We start from the raw sequence: 15,235 nt of genomic DNA on the forward strand, positions 1-15,235 counted from the left end.
TGGCACAGGCCCGGCACGTAGAGGGGCTACGGTCCACAGGGCTTCCTCGCTCCCGACTCTCATCTCTCCAAAGCTCAGAAGTAACTTGAGATTTGACTACTTTTTGCTGTAATCTTAGTTTACTGAGCGCTGGTTTTCAGCGATTGCACCTGAGCCTCAAATGTTGGTTTTCTGCCGTGAATCATCTAAAACCTACACCATGTTTTTTTTCCTCTGGAGAACTCAGTCTTTGAGGAAATTGGAACATTCCGAATCTCTGACTTTGCCTGGAGCACTGTGTACTTTCCTTTGCCACACCTGGGGTGCTTTTCAAATCATCTTGGTCTGCTCAGCACAAGGGAGCAGGATCAGAATGGATCTAACACCCTCTGAAAACATAGGCCCATGACGAGGTGACAGATAACCAAGATCAGAGCAGGTTCTGAAGAAAAAAATCCAGGGTGTTGGGAGAGGCCAGTCCAGGAAACAACTTCATTGTGAAGGTGGGTTTTTACCTTGGAATATTAACTGTGAAGTATTTATTGAGTACCTGCTGTGTGCCCTGGGCCCTGTGCTGTAGGGATGAGAAAATGGCTAAGGCTCAACCTCTCCTCCCAAAGTATTTATAGTGTTCTTGGGAAAACAAGACATGTGTGTGAAAGAATTAAGTAACAGCAGATTTTGGTAACAGTTAGCTCAGTCACAGAAGACAAGTCATAAGGTAATTCATGACTAATGTCCACATGACTGAAGAAGACAGCAGTGGGTGTGAAGTGTCTTCTGTGGGCTGGAGAGGGCCTGGAAAACTTCCTGGAGGAAGAGGCAGCAGGAGCATTTGATCTGGATCTTGAAGGGTAGGTGAAGTGCAGGTGGATAAATGGAAGGAGGAAGCAGAGAGCATCTCTAGTGGGCACTGTGCCAGGAGGAGTGGGAAAGGGCCTGGTTTGAAGGGGGGTGGAGGGAGATGAGGCTGGGCAGGTGAGTTTAGGACAGAAACCAAGGGCCTTCAATGAGAGAGAGAAAGAGAGAGTGAGGTTGAGTTTGAGTGTGTTTAGGTTTGGATCGGGGATGGGAGGATGAGGGCCTAGAGTCTCATGGGGAGCGCTTGTAAATCCCAGGGAGGATGGGCAAGAGAGGGTCTGGCTTCTCAGCATTTCAGTCCGGGCATCTCCATCCTGTCCTCCAGGAACATCCTCGGGAGCAGAGAGGGAGGCTGGAGGCATGCAGCCCTTCTCCCACCATCGCTACATCTGCACATTTTCTTCTTAGGTATTTTACATGTCTGCTCATTCATCCATTCAGCAGGTATTTACGAGCTCTTCCTCTGTGCCAGGCACTGTTCTAGGTGCTGGGATCGCAACAAGGAAAAACAAAACAGGATAACATCCCTTGCCACATGCATCTTATGTGCTAGGTGGGGGAGAGAGACAATAAACCAGTAAGTTAAATGTGTGGGAGTCCAGGCGATGGGAGGCAGGGTGGAGAGACTAAAGCAGCGAAGGAAGAGGGTGTGCTGGGTGGGGTGGGGGAGGGCTGTGTAAATAGGGTGGTCAGAGATGGCTTCACTGACTCAACCTGTCACTGGGACTTTTAAACCAGCAAGTGAAATGTCTGGGCCATAGGGAAGGAGGCAAGACCAGATCCTGCAGGGATCTTGAGTCCAGAGTTGATCCTCTTTAACCTATTGGGATCTTTGGCTATAAAAGGCAGCAAGAAGCCCTGGATGTTCTTGAGCAGAGGAGTGCCATGTATGGGAAGATCTCCCTAGTGGCTCTTTGAAGGATAGTATATAGGGGGGCTGAGACTGGGAGGCTGAGATTCCAGGAGGAGATGACCAGGACCTAAAAAAAAAAAATTTACTTGATTGACACTTCCCTCTCTGTGCCTCCAGCTCCTCATCTATAAAATGGGTATAAAACAATACTTACTATATAGGCATATTTTTGAGAGGATGAAATGGGTTACTGTATATAGTATACTTTGAACAGACCTGGCATATAGTAAGTGCCCAGTTGATATTAGCTTGCTTGATCATGTGTCTCTCCAAATGTCTGAGTTTTATGTTGCTTAAACAGAATATCTGAAACTGGGTCATTTATACAGAAATGGAATATATTTCTTACAATTTTAGAGGCTGAGAAGTCCAAGGTCTGAGGGGTACATCTGGTGAGGGTCTTCTTCCTAGTGAGGGCTCTCTGCAGAATCCCAAGGCAGTGCGGGGCATCACATGACAAGAGGGCAAGAGTGTGCTTACATGCTCAGAGTTCTCTTAGTCTTCTTGTAATGCCACCAGTTCCCCTCCCATGATACTCCATTAATTCATTAATCCATTCATGAGGGCAGAGCCGTTATGATCCAATCACGTCTTAAACACCGCACATTTTAAAGATCATAGTTAGATTTCCTACCCTCTTAATTCTGTTACATTGGGGGTTAAGTTTCAACATGAGTTTTAGAGGGGACATTCAAACCATAGTACCATATATATGTATGTGTGAATAAATCTAATGTGTTGGGCACATCCTTTTTTCCCTAAAGCTAAGTCAAATGAAGAAAATAATGATGCTTTTAAGGATTAACCAAGGTAATGCATATAATAGATTTAGCTTAGTGGCTGATGAATACTAGATGAATACTACCATTACCACTAGATATTTCATGAAAAAAATGCTTTTGGAAAATGGAAATCCTTTGTAAAGTCTTCTGATTCAACCACTGTTTATTGAGCTGACAGCATGCCATGTGCTGCACTAGGCATATTATCTCATTTCTTCTTTGCAACAGTGTCCAGAGATAATCAGTTTCAACCACATCTTACAGATGACGAAGCTGAGGCTCAGAGAGGCTGATACTCACCCTGGCTACACAGCCAGTGAGTGGCAGAGCTGGGGTTATTTCATGAGTGTTCTGTTGCGTAAATATAGACATTGACATATAGGTTCTTACATCAGTCATCTTTGGTATTAGGTGTCCACACGGAGCCTCAGAGAGGGCAGAGGCTTGGCCGACTTCCAGAACAGACCAGGGGCAGTGCGGGTGTGGGGGGCAGGAGGAGAGGAGGTCTGGGCCCGGAGTTGGGAGCTGCTCATGGGTGGGAGGGGCTGTGGGTGGGTCAGCACTTTCCCTTAGTGACTCAGCCCTGCAGACCTTATCGGAGCCTTTCAGCTACATACATCGAGAGTTTGTCTGAGACTGTCTTCGTTAACCCAGTCTCCTCTCTGTGCTGAAGGAGCAGAGCCCGATGGGTTCAAATACTGGCTCTGCCACTTACCAGCCACATAAGGCCAAGGTAGGAATCGCCTCCTTTTGTCTCAGTTTTATCATCTGTGAACCCATGTTATAGGGTTGTTATGAGAATCAAATGAGAGAAGACATCTAACACCTTGAAAATGCCTGGGCCATAGCAAGCACTCAGAAGGAGTTGTTATTATGCTAATAGTTATTATTTGTATATGATATTGTTATTATGAAAACCTCCCCAATCTTGGATGTCAGAATATAATGTTCCATCCTCTCTGCAGGACTGCTCCTGTAACATTCTGCTTTGCCTTACAATATAGATGTAGATGTAGCTCTCCCCTTCCCTGGACTGTGAATAGATCTCAATCAGTGTTTTTAAAAAAAAATCTCTGGAGATTTGTGCCTTGTACTAGAAAGTGTTGAAAGAGGTTTGCCAAATGTAATGTTTCTAGTTCTTTTCTCTCCAAGCTACATATTCTGACCTGAAGTCCCCACCTCCCAGGATTATGGAAAATGTCTGATATTTCAAGGAGCACTTTACAGTTTGCCAAGCCCATTCACATTCATATTTCATTTGGTCTTTACAATCATCCTGTGTGGTTATTGGTCACTGTCCCCATTGAACAGGTAAGGAGACAGGCTCTGCGGAGTTAAGTAATTTGCCCAAGGCTCGCAGGTGGAAGGTAGCGAAATAGACGCTCCCCTGCCCATCCTAGGAAGCCTTGGTCTGGAGGCTCTGATTGACCATCCCCCCCAAAGACATCTCATCATCTCCTCTTTATCCCTTTTCTTGAAGAAGGTTGGGAAAAGGCCATGTGACCAACAGACCTTTATATTTTAAGTCCCTCCTCCAGGTCCTATTACTTCCAATCTGAGCACATGATGGTGATTTTGAGCTGAGCCGATGATCAGAGTTGCTTGGATCATTTCCACTCCCATTTTCCCTTCTCTGTGAGTCCCAGGTCCAGGCTGGGACTCAGGGCTTGGAGGAGAATGGAGACAGTGGGGATGGCATTGGAGCGTTAAGCACTTGTAGCCGCAGTACCTGAACAGGACGTGCCCCAAGGGAACCTGCAGCTGGAGGAGAGGGGGCAGGATGGAACCCACACTGCAGCCAGGAGAGTGAACCGGTGCTGAGATGCAGGGCTCAGAGCCATGTCTAGGATGCAGAGGGGCTGTTGGGGGTCTGCAGCAGAGACCCTGGGGCAGGGCGGGAAGGGAAACAGGCAAATGATCCTTCTAGCTAAGGTGGCACTAAGCTCAGGGCTCAAGGACATCCTTTAATCCAGACTTGTTAAACTTTGTAGAGTTGTTCCTTAAGCAGAAGAACCTTATTTATTTCAGCTCAGCAAAAGATTATTGAGGAAGTATCTGTGATGTGTCAGCAGGTGTGAAGAATACAAAGTCCAGTAAGATAGGGACCCTGCCATGAGGAGCTCATGTCCTACAGTCCCGTTTTCACCTGTACCCGCTTCTCCCTCCTGGAAACCCTGAGTGCCAGGGAGGTGGTGGCACTACTATGTGCATGTGGCAGCATTTTAGATTCCAAGCACCCCAGATCTTGGGCTAGAACTTGGGTCTGGCAGGTCAGCAGAGCAGTGCAGGCTGGGAGTTGGCAGCAACAGTTGCTTATCTGGCCGGGTTCTGAGCCTGCTGTGGGAGGAGAGAGTCTTTGGGCCTTTATACTTGTGCTTCGTGATTTCATTGAAGATTGTTGTGTGACTGGAGGATCAGATACAGGAGGGTCTCTGGAGTGCAGGTGAGAGAAATTCCATGTGGAATTGTGCCCAAGGTGATGGCTCAGGCCAGTCCCCCTTTCTTTCATCCTGCACCCTGGCCAGGCTCTACTGCTGGTCTTGCCCCAACACCTGGATCTGTCCAGCCCCCAGCTCTGTGCCTTGGTTCTGCAGCACCTTCCTTTCTCTCCTTGGCCTTTTCTCCTCATCCTCCAAGGCCTGGATTCAGCCCTGTCTACTTTGGAAGTTCTTCCTGAACAATCTCAGTCAAAACTACCCCCGTTTTTGCCACATGTCCCCTGAGTGGAAACAGCCCCCAGTTCAGCATTTACCTGTTTCCTGACAGTTTTGTCCTCACTTCTCTGACTCCTGAAGGGAAGGCAGGTGATAAGTTTTGAGCACCTACTATGCACCAGGCAGTAGAGCAGAGGCTGGAACTTTGGGGTCCGACTGGCCTGGGTCTATGTTCTAGCTCTGTTCCTTATGAGCTGTGTGACTTTGGGTAGGTGCTTTGGTTTCTCTGAATCTTAATTTCCTCATCTGAAATTGAGGATGTGGTGCCTACCTCACAGGGAAGTTATAAGAATTGGAGGAAATAATCCATGCAAAGCTCTTTACATATAGTTTCCGGCTCATATGTGGCAGGTTTTGTTATTTTTTGATATGTATTATCCTATGTAATTCTCATTCTGGCTTTATAAGGTAGACATCAGCTCCCAAAGGGGAGCAAATGAGCCTCAGAGCTGAGATGACTTGCCTGAGGCCTCACGACCAGCAGGCAGCAAGGCTGGGGTCCAGGCCGGGGGCGGGCTGACCCTGAGGCAGCACCCTTCCTTCTGTGGCCTCTGCTCCCGAATCCTGGCCCCTGTTTCCCATGCTCTTTAGTATTCCTGACAGTCCCACCAGCAAATGCTTATTGAATCATCTTTCCTGGCTGGTTTAAGGGAAACCAGGTTGGGGATTGGCGGTGGGGTTAGAAATGGGACCCCTTGAGTGCTCCATCCTCTTTCAGATTTCCAGCCCATGGATCCTGCCAGTGTACTGCATGCCACTCCAGCCACAGGCAGGGCGGCACCGTGCGGCACCACATTGCACCAGCCAGGGGGAGTGACACCAAGTCATGCCCTGGAGAAAACCGGCCATTCCTTTTAATTTTTAAATAGCACAAAATGTAGCTATGAAAAGAAAAAAGTAAGGAAAATACCTGCCTGGATAATCCCCCGTGGCTGAGGGGGCCCCTGTCTGAAGCTGGCTGCTGGAAAACAGAAAAACCCTTAGCTGCCAGGCAGGCACCGGGTAGTGTGTGGCATTGTGAAGTATATATCCTGAGGGTCAGAGGTGAGGGCCCCCTGGAATGGCTTACTGAGCTCCCCCACACCCACAGGTACAGCCCAGGCCCTGCCAAGGCTGCTCTTCTTGACACTATTGTGATCATTAGGATTTTCAGGTCTTTCCAGATCATGGTTTCCAGTTTAATTTTCCAGCTTCCATCTTGGGCTGCGTCTCCTCTTGTCCCAGCAGATGCTGCGTCTGGATAGTCCATCTCCAATTGTTATTTAGTCTGTGCCCATGCAGACCTGGGTGTTGGGCTGCTGAGACCTGCAGAGGAAGGCGGCTGTGTGTGCTCACTTGTGCGTTCACCTATGCTCATGCTGCAGGGGACATGGGAGGTGATCAGTGTGTTTGGCTACCAGGCCTGGGATTTTTTTTTTCCCCCCTGTTTCTCAAAACCCTTGAAAACGCACATGAAGGTGGAGCTTCTTCTCCTGGAGGGAATTAAGAGGGTGCTATTAAAAGGCGTGGGGGTACAGGAAGAGACTATCTTTGAGTGCTGGCCCAGAAGGCAGTGAGAAAATGAGACAAAGGAAAGAGACCATTGTTGAGCACTATGCTGTGTTAGGCACTGTGTAGCCGTGCCTGTTAAGTCAGAATCTGTTGGGACTGTTGACTGAGAAAAAACTCCCCATGGATTTCTGACAGGCACATCCTGATTAAACCCACTGATACATGCCATCTCATAAAAACACATTGGAGCTTTTTGAAATTAAAAAAACTAAGGTCTAGAGGAGGAAACTTGCCCAAGGATGCTCAAGATGCCGCCTCGCCTGTCTGTGCCTTACAGCAGCCCCTTCCTCTGACTGGTTACGGACAAGGGAGCAGCAGGACATTGCCCTCACCCTTTGGCAGGTGTGAGCACAGGTGTGAGTGACAGCAGGAGTGGCCTGTGCGAGGCGGCCTCAGGCTCAGGTACCAGAGTGTGCTGAGGAGGCGGCATGTGGGGTGCAACGGGTGTGAGGCACTGGTGGTGTGACCTTGGCAAGTGAGTTATAGATCTCTCTGAGCCTCGGTGTCTTTATCTGGAAAATGGGTTAAATGATCGTCCAGCTTCCAGCATGGTGCTGAAGGTTAGATAAGGTCATGCAAGTGGGCCAGCCCGTGTCTCACTTGGGAGAGTGCAGTGCTGATAACACCAAGGCTACGGGTTCGGATCCTATATAGGGATGGCCGGTTCGCTCACTGGCTGAGCGTGGTGCTGACAACACCAAGCCAAGGGTTGAGATTCTCTTACCAATCATCTTTTAAAAAAAAAAGATCATGCAAGTGAAGGAGTGTGACCCACAGTGCGCGGCACAGTGCTCGAACATGGCAATTTCTCTTCCCTTACCCCCTTCCCCCTTCTCTCCCTTACTTCCTCTAATAGGAGTCACTTTAAATAGGTATCTGGGTTTTCTTCTGCTCCACTTTGAAGTCAATGAAAATCAGCCCCAGCTTTCTTTTCTCTCTTCTTCCCCTTTCCTAATGCTCATGGCAAGGGGACCCAGGCCTGAGCTGGGTCCTCAGCCAGGGACCTCAGGGCTCTCTTGGTTTCAGCGTCTTCCTCTTCCAGGAAGTGCATGGGTCCAGGGCCTTGCAGCGGCCTGCCCTCAGTTCAGTTTGTGCAGACACCCTGCTGCACATGTCTGCTTTTCCTCGGCTGCTTGGGTTCCACCGAGGATGTGCAACTGGCTTATCTTCCTGGATGGGATTTCATGATGATAAAGCATCCAGCCATTTGTTGAGTGCTTTTGTTAGTTGGGACTCTTGGTTTCAAGGGACAGTAACCCAACTTGAATGAGCTTAAGCAAAAATGAAATATATTGTGAGATTTCACCTCCATCCCACCATGAAGGTGACCCAAGTAGAACCTCTAAGAGCCCCTTGATTCTCTGATGCTCGTCTCAGCAACATCCCTACATGGGTAGGAACTTCCATGCCTGAGATCTAGGGAGTATGAGGAGGTCTCTGGTTTCTCAAACCTTGTTAGACTGGTGGTAAAGTTCTGCACCAGGATGCCCAGCTCCCCACTCACTGTACCCATGAGTTTCCCTTGAGAAGCAGGGGCAGATCTGTCAAGGCCTCCAGCCTCTCTGACTTCTGGCTTGAGGCAGCAGCATGGAGCCTATAGCTCAGGCTGATAGAATGTGGCTGGAGCGGGCCGGCCTGTTTGTCAGCTGGCACAGGCCCGAGGGGTGTGGGCTTGGTGGTGATGGTGCCAATGATGGGCATAATTGCAGCTTCTGCCCAGGTGGCTGCCCTTGGAGCTGGCTAGGCTCTCTGGGCTGTGCTAGGTGTTGGCATCCGGGACACCTCTCACTTCAGCTTGGTGGGAAAGACCATGAGCACTAGGTCAGCCAGGCCTGGGTGTGAATTCTGCCATGCTGTGGGCCCTTGGCAAGCACCATCTGCACTCCCAGCCTGTTTCCTATCCACGAGGAGCTGCTGAGATAAAGCAGGTCCAGACTCTGGCAGTGCTGATTCCATGCATGGCCAGTGCCTGGCAATTCGTAGGTTCTCTCCCACTTGCAGTCTGAGAATTCTGAACAGTGAGTCCCATCTGCCAGCACTCGAAACATGGCTCTCTGTGTGCTAGAGGGAATGTGTGTGTGTGTTTATGTGGACAAGGCCCACCACTCTGTTAAGCAAAGTGTGCATACTTCTCTGGAGCAGGAATATTGCCGCTTCCACATCTCAAATTTCATATCTGTGTTAGTTTTTGTCCTCTTGAGGCTACCTCTTAGACATTTGGAGTCTTTAAAAATGTGAGCATAAATCATTAGAAATATTTTGTAACTCTGGGCTCCATTTTCCAAACAGGTGTAGAGACATTTTCTGCAGAAGCAATAGAACTAAATATTGTGGGTGGTCACTGGAAGCCAAAATAATCATTAGTTTAGGAAACTCAAGCCATGATCAGATGGTCTACTTTTATAACTTCCCAGTTTATTTAGCAGTTTGGAACTTTCCACCTTAGGAAATGTGACCAATTTCACCTTGGTGACTTGTCAAGTTTTACACCAGCTTGATTTACTTTCATTCTGTTTCAAGTTCAGCAATTCTGGCACTTTCTGTTTTTACTAAAGCAGCTAATAAAGCATTCTTATCTAGATCTGTCTTACCCTCTCAGCAAAGTCTCTGCGTAGAGATATGGTTAGCCCTTTGGGTGCCCAGATAGTGGCAGACAATAGAATTTTTTAGCTGCCTCACTGTTCCTTTCTTCACATGCAGAGCTTGGTGGAGAACAGAGAGATTCTCTGTCCATTTCCTCTTGCTGGGTAAAGTGCACAAGTCTGTGGACCTCATAGAGGGGAGAAGATAAGAGGCTGTGATATAAGATCATGTAACTGACATTAATCGTTGGGCTCTTGTTTTTAAAGGAACATGGCAACCCATGTGCAGCTCATCCTTGAAGGAGAAGACTTTAACCATTGTGATGCCTGAGAAACCAGTGAGTAAGTCACAGTGGTGGGTCTCTTTTATGCTGTTGAGGAGCTCTTGGGGGGATGGTTTCAGGCCTAGGAAAGTGTGGGTGCACTTGGACTCTTTCTTCAAGCCCAAGTGCATGTGGCCCCATTTGAAGGAACAATGGCTGGTGAAACCTTCATTTCCTTCCTCAGCCTCTGTCTTTGCTGTCAACCTCTAAGGTGTGACAGCCTTCCCCTGCCGTCAGGAGAGGCAGGGATGGGACAGATCTGCTTTGGGAGGGGAAAGGCCCATCTAACTCGGTGGTGTTTGGGTGGGTGGCATCTCTGCCTGCCCTACCCCTAAGCAAGACCAGCAGCTCAGATCTTGTGACCCTAGTCCCAGCTCTGAGGATGTTTCAGCCTTGTGGCCACCCAGATCTGTGCCAAGGACAGAGTCTGGCCAGGCGGTTTCTATAGGGAGTGACTTCAGAGCACCCTACACTATTTGTCCAAGATTTGAAAATATGATTGCGGCATCTTCACCTGTTCAGGCTCCATGCTGAGAACAAACCCATTTATATCTTTCTGTAGATTCAGATGTCTGTGGAGGCTTAGGGTGCAGAAGGCTTGGTGTAGGCAGAAATCTACGACGAACCTGTTTTTCATGTTCACCCTCATGGGCTACTGTAAGAGCCTTCCTGCTGTCCTGCTGGCTCCACTCTCTGTCCCCTCTGCTGTGTCCTCTGTAGCACTACCAAAGAGACCTTCCTCAAAGACACGTCTGACCGTCACTCTCCTGTTGGCTTTCAAGGCCCTCTCCAGTTGGACCTCAGCCTCACTCACCAGCCCTGTTCCCTGCCTCTCTTCTGTGCACTGGCTCCAGGCCTGCAGTCCTGGAACAGCACCCATGTCTCTGGGGACACGCTGCTCCCTCTGTGTAGCCTCCCGAACTTCCCCAGGCAAGGTTGGCGCCTCCTCCTGTGCGCTCCCATGGCGCAGTGTTCATGCCGCAGGTACCCCACTGGCTGAGCAGGGCTTGCTCACTGGCCTGTCTCACCCACCGGCTGTGGGAGCCTCGGAGGCAAGGAACCATCCTCCAACCTTCCCATCTGAGCCGGGCAGCTCCTTCCTGGCAGGCACAGTCCCTGGCAGGTTGCAGGTGGTCAATAGCTCTTTGTTGACTCGAGGGGTCCAAACCCCAAGGTTTGGTCCGGACTTTATAGTCCATGAAGCTCTATCACAGACAGTGTCTCATGGGAGCCTCGCAGCCAGGGGGCAGGGGGTGGGGTACTCATATTATCCTCACTTATTTTATAGTGTGGAGGCTGGGGTCTGAGCAGTCAGATAACCTGCTGCAGCTGTAGGCTAATAAGGACCAGGACTCGCATCCTCGGTCCCAGGCTAGTCTGGTTTCTGTAATACCAGACTTTATAGTTAGAGAGGTTATTTAGAGTAAACCCTTTATTACCAAACAGGGAAATTGAGGCCTGACCTGAAGAAACTTTCTCAAGGTTACAGAACTAACTGGTGTCCAATGGAGAGTTAGAATGCAGGCCCTGGACTTCCCGTCAAACAGCCTTTCTACTCTTTCTCCTCTGCCTCCCTCCTGTATACAGCAATCAGAGAGCATTTTGGGATCATAAATCTGCATTTACAGAGGGTGAAGGGCTTACAGAAAGCCCCGCATTAGAGGGACTATAGAGATGAATACAACTGGCCTGTGTGAGCCTGGGCAGGGCCTTGAAGAGCTCCATTCGGTGGCGGGGACGGGGGTTGGTTAGGGTGAGGGGAGCATCAGAGCCCTTCCAGGAGGCTGAGGCTGGGAAGGCCCCGCTGGAGGGGCAGCAGGCAGGTATGTCTGGGCATTTGGAGGCTGGCATGGTGGGCACTGAGGATCCATGTGGCGATGAGGGGTCACGCTGAGAGTCCCGAATGGCAGGATGAGAAGGGGTTGACGGGGCCCTGGGGAAACCTGCTCTGGGAGTTTTGACTCAGTGTCTGGAGTAAGACCGGGACAAAGAGGTCCCGATCGGCCAGTCTGCAGCAGCCTGAGAACCCTTCCCTTTCCTAGAGAAATGCAGAACACAGTGTGGGTTGAGCAACAGGCAGTGAATTCCCACATTGTCTGAAATGTTAGGGGGTAGGGAAGTGTGTGCCTCTGGCTGCCTCCTTCCTAGGAGGCAGCCAGATGTGTTTTTGTATTGTTTTGTTTCTGATTGGCCACACGTCCAGTTGTTCTTTTCCCTGTTGAATTTTGGGTCTCTCCTGGCCCATTCATTCAGTCAAGGCTTGACACAGGGCCAGGTAGATCCTGGCTGCTCTTTTGAAATTTACTTCACCCTTTCTAGCAACTTCTTGGGCGTACAGACTGGGAGACGGGGACTGGCCACCAGCTCCATCTCCATTGGCAGGTTGAAACATACAATTTGCCCAAATTACAGAGAATGTGATGCTTGCCAAATAGGTACCTTGGATTATTTTCCAAACCATTACCAGATTATATACTTCTCTAGGGCAGGGAAAGTGTGTCATGTTATGTCATTATTGTTTACATCTCATGTTTATGTTGCACTTTACATTTTATAAAGATCATTTCATCTTCATGATCAGGCGGGTGGATTTACTCCCATTTTACAGATGAGAAATTTGACTTAGGCTGTGACCTGCCCAAGGTAATGTAGCTGTCTCAGAACTGAGCTGGGACACAATCCAGGCCTCCTGTTTATAAACTCCATGATCTCTCTCCTCTACTAAACTCCAACCACATGCAAATCCCTGGAGAGCCTGGGACATACGAGGAGCTCAATAAATATTTGTTGAATGAGTGAACTTTTGCCTTTTTTTTTTTTTTTTTGGCCACTCTTAACCATAAATGGATGCCCTCTGGCAGCAAAGAGAGCACTACCCTGTGACGTATTTGAGTTTCTTGCCATGATAAGGAAATGGTGAGTTCTCTTCTCACCCAGACTCACCTCTGGAAACTGGGTCATGCACACTGAATAATTAATTCCTTGAATTTTTTACTCGGAGCTTCCTCCTCCTGATGCTGAAATGATCTGTCAAATGTTGATCTTTGAAAGGTCCCTGGCAGAGGCAGATTCTATTGTTTTCTTTAATCACAAATCTTCAGATGACCCATGTAATTGCCCACGAATAATACTGTTGGCCTAAACAGTTCAGAATTTCAATGGGTTAATTCGGTCTCCTCCTGCCACTCTCCCTCCAACCTTTTCTAGACCAAGGAAGAGGAACAGTTGTGGGTTATCTTAGATATTTAGGGTTCTGTAGGGACAGTGAGGCCCACCTCTTCCTTCTCACTGACCTCTAACTACCCAAGATTTTGTGGCAAGGGTTGGAGAAAGAACAAGAAAACTACGTCAAGTTGGGAAGGACTACATAGGATCGGGCAAGGCAGTTATCAAAATATCTGCTGGGCTCACTCTTTCCCTAAGTGTCGCTAGGGCCATGTTTCTTAGAGTCTGCAGGGTTTCCAGTTGGCCTCATTAGACTCTTGAGGTCAGCAGAGTAGAGTGGAAAAAAAAAGTGGGCTGAGACCAAAAGACCCATGTTCTAAAGCTGGCTGTTGACAGCTGTGTGGCCTTGGGCAAGTTACAGAATTCCATCTTCCCTAGGATTTCTTGTTAAGGAAATGAGGGAGACATGAAGGGCTGGATGGCATCTTAAAGGAGTCTCCTAGACTTCTGTGGTCTTTAGTGCCCACTCTGTTTGTCCTCATGATTAGCATCATCTTCCCCTCCAGGTCACTTCCTCATGTAGCTAGAGCTTGCTTCCATAAGCACTCTCTTCTTGGCCTTTGTAGCTTTGCCACCTCTCCCTGCCCAACCCTGAGATATGCCAGAGCACAGTTAAGAACAGCCTGTTGCTGCCCTAGCCTCCCACCGTGTAGCACAGGGAGCAAGTATAACTGTCCGAGTGTTGGAGAGCTAAGGAGTGGAGGTTGGTTCATGTAGGAGGGGAGTGGGATTAGCTGTGGTTGGGATATCCTAGTTCTTGATGCCCTGAAGTACTTGTATTCTATTGAGTTATTCGACTAAAGGGTAGTAAATATGTTCTTAAGCACATGCCTCACATGTAGCCAGGCTTTGTGATCAGAGCGACCAGACTCTGGAGCAATAAAGGTGGTAGCATTGGTGGAAGGCTGCTCAGTGAGAGATGAGAGATGCCTCAGAAAGACAGCTAACACGAAACAGGGAAGGGTTGAGGAAGATGGCTTTGTCTCTAAGATTTACAGTGGTAGAGTGTTGAAGCTGGAAAGAATTTACAGGTCATCTAATCCACTTCTCCCGTTTATGAGTAAAGAAACTGAGACCCAGAGACAGGACTTAAACCCATGAAGCAAGCTAGAGGTGCAAGTAAATGGAAGCCAGGCCTCCTGGTTCCCTGCAAGTGGCTCTTTCCCCAGCGCCATGTAGCCTCCTCCCATGGGTTTGTCCACCAGGCCTTCCACTTCTCTCTTGGACCCTGAACATGAATGTCTAAGATGTTAGCAGGCCCCCCACACCCGCCCTAATAAAACTTGGGTGGAGCTGCTGCTTATGTGCAGGCTGTCTGACTTGTACTTAGTGACTTAACGCTGTTGAGTCAGCATTATTCTGTTTAATGGTGTGGCTTGGGGTGAAAGATTAACCCAGGACAGGAAGTGGAGGATATGATGGCCCAGTCTCAGCAGTAGTGGCCTCTTGTGGGTTTGCCATTCAGATAAAAACCACAGGGATGTTGTTGCTAAGCAGGTCTCATTCCAAGAACCTCCAGTAAAGGGCGTGGGCTGAGCGCAGCCTGCATGGTCCCTTGCTCTGTGAGGGGCTCTTTGGGCTAGAGGCTGGCTAACTGTCGCTATGTTGATGGCATGGAAACCACTCACTTTTTTCTACAGGACTCTATTTGGTCCCACACTTCCTACTGAGCTCAAGGAAATGTATCTTGAGCTCTTTCCACTGGACAGGCACTAGGTTTACATATACGAGGGTACTTCACAAAGTTCGTGTACAAACGGAAGTAAAAGATAATATGAATCTCTCCATACACTTTTGGAAGTACCCTCATGTTACTTTGTCTGTTCCCTACAGCAGCCCTCTGAGAGGTGGTCATGGGAGAAAACTGAGGCAGATACAGGCTGAATAACTTGTCCATGTCCCACAAGAGCCACGGCTCAAACACAGGGTGTCTGACTCCAAAGCCCTTCCTTGTTCCATGTTTCACATGGCCTATCTGCACAGAGGAGGGAGGGCTGGGGTGTCACGGGCCAGGCACTGAGCAAGGCATTAAGCATTTATCCTGGGACTTCTGACTGCCAGGCCCTGGGCTTGGTTCTTGGTATGCAAAGGTGAGTAAAAGTTAGTCCCTTTACTCCCTAGAGCTCATGGCCTGGCCTGGTGGAGGGACAGATGTGTACAGTCATTGCCGTCTAAGCATTATCACAGAGAGACACACCACGTGCTCTGGAAGCACTGAGAAGAGAGTGGTGCACAGGGAAGACTGCACCAAGGAGGTGCTGTGGGGCTTGGATGTTGGAGGATGAATAGGAGATTGTCAGGCAGA

General features: G+C 48.9%; 1 protein-coding gene across 4 annotated transcripts in view; it reads left to right on the forward strand.

Moving 5' to 3' along the window:
• The window catches only part of MICAL2 (microtubule associated monooxygenase, calponin and LIM domain containing 2), a 204,567-nt gene that overhangs the window by 14,312 nt on the left and 175,020 nt on the right, over positions 1–15,235 (forward strand). For all 4 annotated transcript variants that reach the window (XM_063092700.1, XM_063092702.1, XM_063092701.1 and 1 more), the window contains exon 2: positions 9,650–9,724. The gene's annotated coding sequence lies outside the window, so the exon portion shown is untranslated. The remainder of the gene's footprint in view (positions 1–9,649; positions 9,725–15,235) is intronic.

The sequence above is a fragment of the Cynocephalus volans genome, chromosome 4 (assembly GCF_027409185.1).
Source record: "Cynocephalus volans isolate mCynVol1 chromosome 4, mCynVol1.pri, whole genome shotgun sequence".
In the NCBI taxonomy this organism is placed as follows: domain Eukaryota; kingdom Metazoa; phylum Chordata; class Mammalia; order Dermoptera; family Cynocephalidae; genus Cynocephalus; species Cynocephalus volans.